Raw genomic sequence first — 5,842 nt, forward strand, 5'->3', positions numbered from 1 at the left:
TGCCATGTCCTGTGGGGTATCTGCCAGCCCTGGGTGTCATGTCCAGTGGGGTGTCTGCCAGCCCTGGGTGCCATGTCCAGTGGGGTGTCTGCCAGCCCTGGGCGCCATGTCCAGTGGGGTGTCTGCCAGCCCTGGGCGCCATGTCCAGTGGGGTGTCTGCCAGCCCTGGGCGCCATGTCCTGTGGGGTGTCTGCCAGCCCTGGGCACCATGTCCTGTGGGGAGTCTGCCAGCCCTGGGTGCCATGTCCTGTGGGGTGTCTGCCAGCCCTGGGCGCCATGTCCTGTGGGGTGTCTGCCAGCCCTGGGTGCCATGTCCCGTGGGGTGTCTGCCAGCCCTGGGCGCCATGTCCTGAGCAGCTGTGCTGTCAGTAAACGTGTGTGGCACTTTCTGGCAGCCAGGCACTCAGCAGCATGCAGATAACCGAAAGGGTTCCGTAAATGGCCTGTGAGGGAGGGGCAGCCACGCGGAGTCGCCTGCTGGAGTCCGCACAGCCGGGAGGTGCTGCCGGGGTGGGGTTGGGTGTGGCTGCTGCGTGCCAGGGGTGGCGGCCAGGCCGAGCGCACCTCTATCTGGAAGCTGCGGCCCGTCACAGTGCAGTCCACAGGTTCCAGACGGGGCTGTGGGGGCAGCGTGAGGGCGGGAAGGCTCCCGGGGGTCAAAGGAAGAGAAGGTGCCTGTTCCAGGGACCCCAGAGTGAGCTTTCCAGGCAGAGGGAAGCCCGGGGCCGGTTGTCATGGGGGTGTCTGAGTCTCTAGCTGGAGTTACTGGGGCAGGGAGGTCGGAAACGGAGGCCAACCGGTGTGAGGTTCCGCCTGCTGAGAGCCCCTGGGAGGGGCTGGTGTCCTGTGACCCTGACCTTCCACCGCGGGGCAATTGCAGGAGCCTCCTCCTTGGTCTCTGCCGTCACTCACAGCAGCGCCAGCCGCCCTTGCGCCCCAGCAGAAGCTGGGCTCTTACAAGGCATCCCGCTCTGCCCCAGTGCTCGCCTCTCCAGGCACTGTCTAGGCTCTGGGCCCCTGCACTGCCCGTTCTGTTCTGCATTCCCTCCGCCTTTTCTGCCCTGTGAGGCAGACCTCTGCTGTCTTCACTGCTTTATTTCCCCAGACTCAGCCAGCATCGAAGGCGTGCCGTGTCCTAGGACCCTTGCAGCTGGCATGCAGGGAGGAGTGTGAGGCTCCCTGTCCCTCCTCAGGCTCTCAGAATTCAGAAAAGCCACGCTTTTTTGTCCTTGCCCTGCTGGGCCAAAGACGCCCTGCCTTCGTTATTCTCTGGGGTAGACACCCTGCGCTTTTGTTGTGCACCTGCCGTGTGGAACAGGGAGCTGCCCCGGGCCCTGCCCTCTGTAGCTGATTCCGGCTTCCCTGGCCACCCTGAGCCCAGCAGGGCCCCGGGAGCCCCAGTGCTGTGTGACACCTTCCGAAAGTGTGGAATTGACAAGAATGTGCTTTTCATCCCTGAGTTACCATGTGGCTGGCATGTGCCCTGGCACAAGGGTCAGTGGCGGGCAGGGGCGAGCAGGAAGGCACCTCCGCTGTGCCCCTGCTTTTGCCTTTTCCTGACTTCTCTGGCCAGCTCTTAGGTTGAAATAAGTCCTGCCTGTTTTAACAGATGTTTATTAAACATCTGCCCTGGCCAGGCTCTCAGCAGCCTCCAGGGTCTCTGTCCTGAATACAATAGGCCCCTCCTGGTGCTGGCGGGTGGAGGCGGGGAGATTAAGTCCAGTGTCCCACAGGTGACTGCGTAATTCCACATGGGCAATAGGGAGAAAGAGCAGACCTTCCCTTTTATTTTTATTTATTTATTTATTTTCTTTTAATAAATTGAGACAGAGTCTTGCCCTGTTGCCACGCTGGAGTGTAGTGGCACGACCAGCTCACTGCAACTTCCATTTTCCGGTTTCAAGCAATTTTTCTACCTCAGCCTCCCGAGTAGATGAATTACAGGCACACGCCACCACGCATGGCTAAACAGACCTTTCCTTTTGTGAGAGGGATGCTGGTGGGGACAGCCGGGAGGGGAGATGAAACTGAGCGGAAGTGAGAGTCACTTTGGTGCCCGGCACGTTGTCTCACACCTGTAATCTCGGCACTTTGGGAGGCTGAGGCTGGGGGGTCGCTCTAGCCTGGGAGTTTGTGACGGGCCTGGTCAGCATCAGACCGCAGTCTCTACTTTTAAAAATAAAAATAAGATATTCTGGGCAGAGAGAATTCCCTGTGCAAAGGCCCAGAGGTGAGTGTTTGCCCGTTTTTTTTTTGTTTGTTTTTTTTGGGGGCCGGAGTTTTGCTCTTGATACCCAGGCTGGAGTGCAATGGCAGGGTCTCCGCTCACTGTAACCTCCGCCTCCTCGGTTCAGGCAATTCTTCTGCCTCAGCCTGCAGAGTAGCTGGGATTACAGGCACGCACCACCATGCCCAGCTGATTTTTTTGTGTTTTTAGTAGAGACGGGGTTTCACCGTGTTGACCAGGATGGTCTCGATCTCTTGACCTCGTGATCCACCCGCCTCGGCCTCCCAAAGTGCTGGGATTACAGGCTTGAGCCGCCGTGCCCGTCCTTGCCTGGTTTTTCAAGGAGCAGAGGGAGGGTGTGAGGGGGAGAGGGCCTGGGGAGTTCGTGCTCATCTGAGGGTGATGGGAAAGGAGTGTCGCTTGGGCCTCCAATGTGCTGTGAGAAAAGCTCTTGTTGGTGGGAGGCCTCGAGGCCAAGGCGGGTGTGGGGGCCCCATGGCCCAGCTGGTTTGAGAACCTCACAGCTCCCAGGCCTTCTCCCCCTCCAGCCTCCCTGTCCTTCGCTGTCCTGTCGCTGGTGAACACCCCGTATAACCGAGGATTTGACTGTGGGGATGACTCCATCCGGTACCCCTATCGTCCAGACACCATCACCCTTGGGCTCATGGCCGGGGTCACCATCACAGCCACCGTCATTCTTGTAAGACAGGAGGGATTCAGAGGGACAGGGAGGGGGCGGGATGGGGTACAGCCTAACCCTGGGTTCCTGATGGGGGTGGCCTGGAGGTCTGTGGGGGGCTGGGGGACACAGCCTTGCCCCGAGTGGTACTTGTGGGTAATAGGAACCCCCTTTTGGCCGGGCACGGTGGCTCAAGCCTGTAATCCCAGCACTTTGGGAGGCCGAGGCGGGTGGATCACGAGGTCAAGAGATCGAGACCATCCTGGTCCACATGGTGAAACCCCGTCTCTACTAAAAACACAAAAAATTAGCTGGGCATGTTGGTGCGTGCCTGTAAGCCCAGCTACTCAGGAGGCTGAGGCAGGAGAATTGCCTCAACCCAGGAGGCGGAGGTTGCGGTGAGCCGAGATCGTGCCATTGCACTCCAGTCTGGGTAACAAGATCGAAACTCCCTCTCAAAAAAAATAAAAATAAAAATAAATTAAAAAAAAACACAAAAAACAACAACAACAAAATAGGAACCCCCTTTTGTCTTTTGAGATGGAGTTTTGCTCTTGTTGCCCAGGCTGGAGTGCAATGGCAGGATCTCCGCTCACTGTAACCTCCACCTCCTGGGTTCAAGTGATTCTCTTGCCTCAGTCTCCCCAGTAGCTGGGATTACAGGCATGTTAATTTTTGTATTTTTAGTAGAGACAGGTTTCACCATGTTGGTCAGGCTGGTCTTGAATGCCCGACCTCAGGTGATCTTCCCGCCTCAGCCCCCCACAGTGCTGGGCTGGCAGGCGTGAGCCACCAAGCCCAGCTAGGGCACCTTTAGAGTCTCCAGCTCTCCAGCAGCCTTGGGGAGGCCCGTGGGGAGGACTGAGGCCCACTAAGGGCCCATGGGCTGACCAGGACCCCCTCTGGTCACCGCGGCTGCCCCACACGCACGTCTCAGCAGGAGAAGCCTACCTGGTGCCCACAGACAGGCTCTATTCCTGCTCTGACTTCAATAATTACGTGGCTGCCATGTACAAGGTGCTGGGGACCTTCCTCTTCGGGGCGGCTGTGAGCCAGTCTCTGACGGACCTGGCCAAGTACACGATCGGCCACCTGCACCCCAACTTCCTGGCCATCTGTGACCCCGAGTGGAGCTGGGTGAACTGCTCGGTCTATGTGCAGCTGGAGAGCGTGTGCAGGGGAAAAGCTGCTGACATCACCGAGGCCAGGTGGGTGTGGACGCGCAGCCTTCACTCTGAGGGCAGTGGGAGCTGAAGAAACCGCAGAAGCCAGATGGTTAGCAGCCAGCAGGCGGGGGATCAGGCAGGAGCGGGGCCTCAGGGCTCCAGGCGCCCCACAGACAGCAGGAGGCCGCGGGGAACGTGCTGTCTCCCTTGACTCCCTTGAGTCTCAGCCCTGCCCTCTTCTGCACTGTCTTTTTTCTTTTTAAAGATAGGGTTTCACCATGGTGGCCAGGCTGGTCTTGAATTCCTGACTGCAGGTGATCCACCCACCTTGGCCTCCCAAAGTGCTAGGATTATAGGCGTGAGCCACCGCACCCAGCCATGGGCTGTCTTCTTACCATTTCTACTGATAGGCCCTTAAACGTTTCAACTCATCATTGTCCTTTTTAAAAAAATCAAAATATTGACTGACAAGCCTAGGGTAATGTCGGACTAGAATAAATAAATAAATAAATAAATAAATCAAAATAAAATTTGTATAAGTCACCATTTCTTCCATTTTAATGTGTACAGTTCATTTTTAGTACATCCACAATGCTGTACAGCCATCTCCTCTACCTAATTCCAGAATATTTTCATCTCATCAGAAGGAAACCCCGCAGCATAGGTAACATGGCAAAACCCCGTCTCTACGACAAATCAAAAAATTAGGCCGAGCTAGGTGGCTCATGCCTATAATCCCCACACTTTGGGAGGCTGAGGCGGGCAGATTACCTGAGGTTGGGAGTTCGAGACCAGCCTGGACAACGTGGAGAAATCCTGTCTGTACTAAAAATACAAAATTAGCCAGGCATGGTGGCACACACTTGTAATCCCAGCGAATACCACACCATGAGCAAGAGAACCCTGCAGTGCTCTAGTTGCCATCACGGGAGCGTTGCCAGGACGCTATGGGCAAGAGGGTCTTGCAGTGCCCCAGCGGCCAGCCGGGGGCGTGACCCCACTCCACCGAGAGTAAGAGTGCCCAGCAGCACAGGCACCACACTGTGAGCAAGAGGATGTAGCACTGCCCTGTTTGCCAGCAGCGGGCATATTGCCACTACACTGAGCAAGAGGGCCCTGCAGTGCTCCAGCTGCCAGCAGGTGGTGCCGGTCACCACACTGTCAGAGGGCCCTGCAGTGGACCTAGCCAGAAGGGGGCGTGGGCACAGCATCGTGAGCAAGAGGGCCCTGCAGTGCAGGCCCCCAGTAGGGGCCCCCACACCCACCTTTCAGATTTTTGAGGCTCCTCCACCGATGTGCATCCTGTCACACCACCAGCGTGCATTGAGTCACAGCGGTCTGCAGAGTTGCGTTCTCCTCCTTACAGAACTGGGGGGCATTGTGAGGGTGGAACTGCGTCCTCCTCAGCACACACCTTGGGGCGGGGTTCTTACTGCAAGAGGGGCTTGCGGTGGCCCCAGCTGCCATCAGGTGGGTGCAGACACAGGACCATGAGCAAGAGGGCCCCCACCGCCTGGCCACCAGCAGGGGGCGCCCGAGCGTGCATTTTTACATAGACAGTAGGGCAAAGGAATGGTGTGATCTTGGCCCAGCACACTCGCCTCTGCCCTGGTTTAAGCCATTGTCTTGTCGCATCCTCCCCAGTAGCTGGGATTACAGGCATGCACCACCAAGCCTGGGTAATTTTTGCATTTTTAGTAGAGATGGGGTTTCTCCGTGTTTGTCAGGTGGGTCTTGAGCTCCTGACCTCTGGTGATCCGCCTGCTTTGG

The 5,842-nt window shown here is 57.3% G+C and overlaps 1 pseudogene; it reads left to right on the plus strand.

Annotated features, from left to right (window-relative positions):
• The first annotated feature begins 3,712 nt into the window (after positions 1-3,712).
• Positions 3,713-4,989, plus strand: LOC141585496 (phospholipid phosphatase 2 pseudogene; annotated as a pseudogene).
• Positions 4,990-5,842: the final 853 nt, after the last annotated feature.

Source organism: Saimiri boliviensis, chromosome 8 (genome assembly GCF_048565385.1).
Source record: "Saimiri boliviensis isolate mSaiBol1 chromosome 8, mSaiBol1.pri, whole genome shotgun sequence".
In the NCBI taxonomy this organism is placed as follows: domain Eukaryota; kingdom Metazoa; phylum Chordata; class Mammalia; order Primates; family Cebidae; genus Saimiri; species Saimiri boliviensis.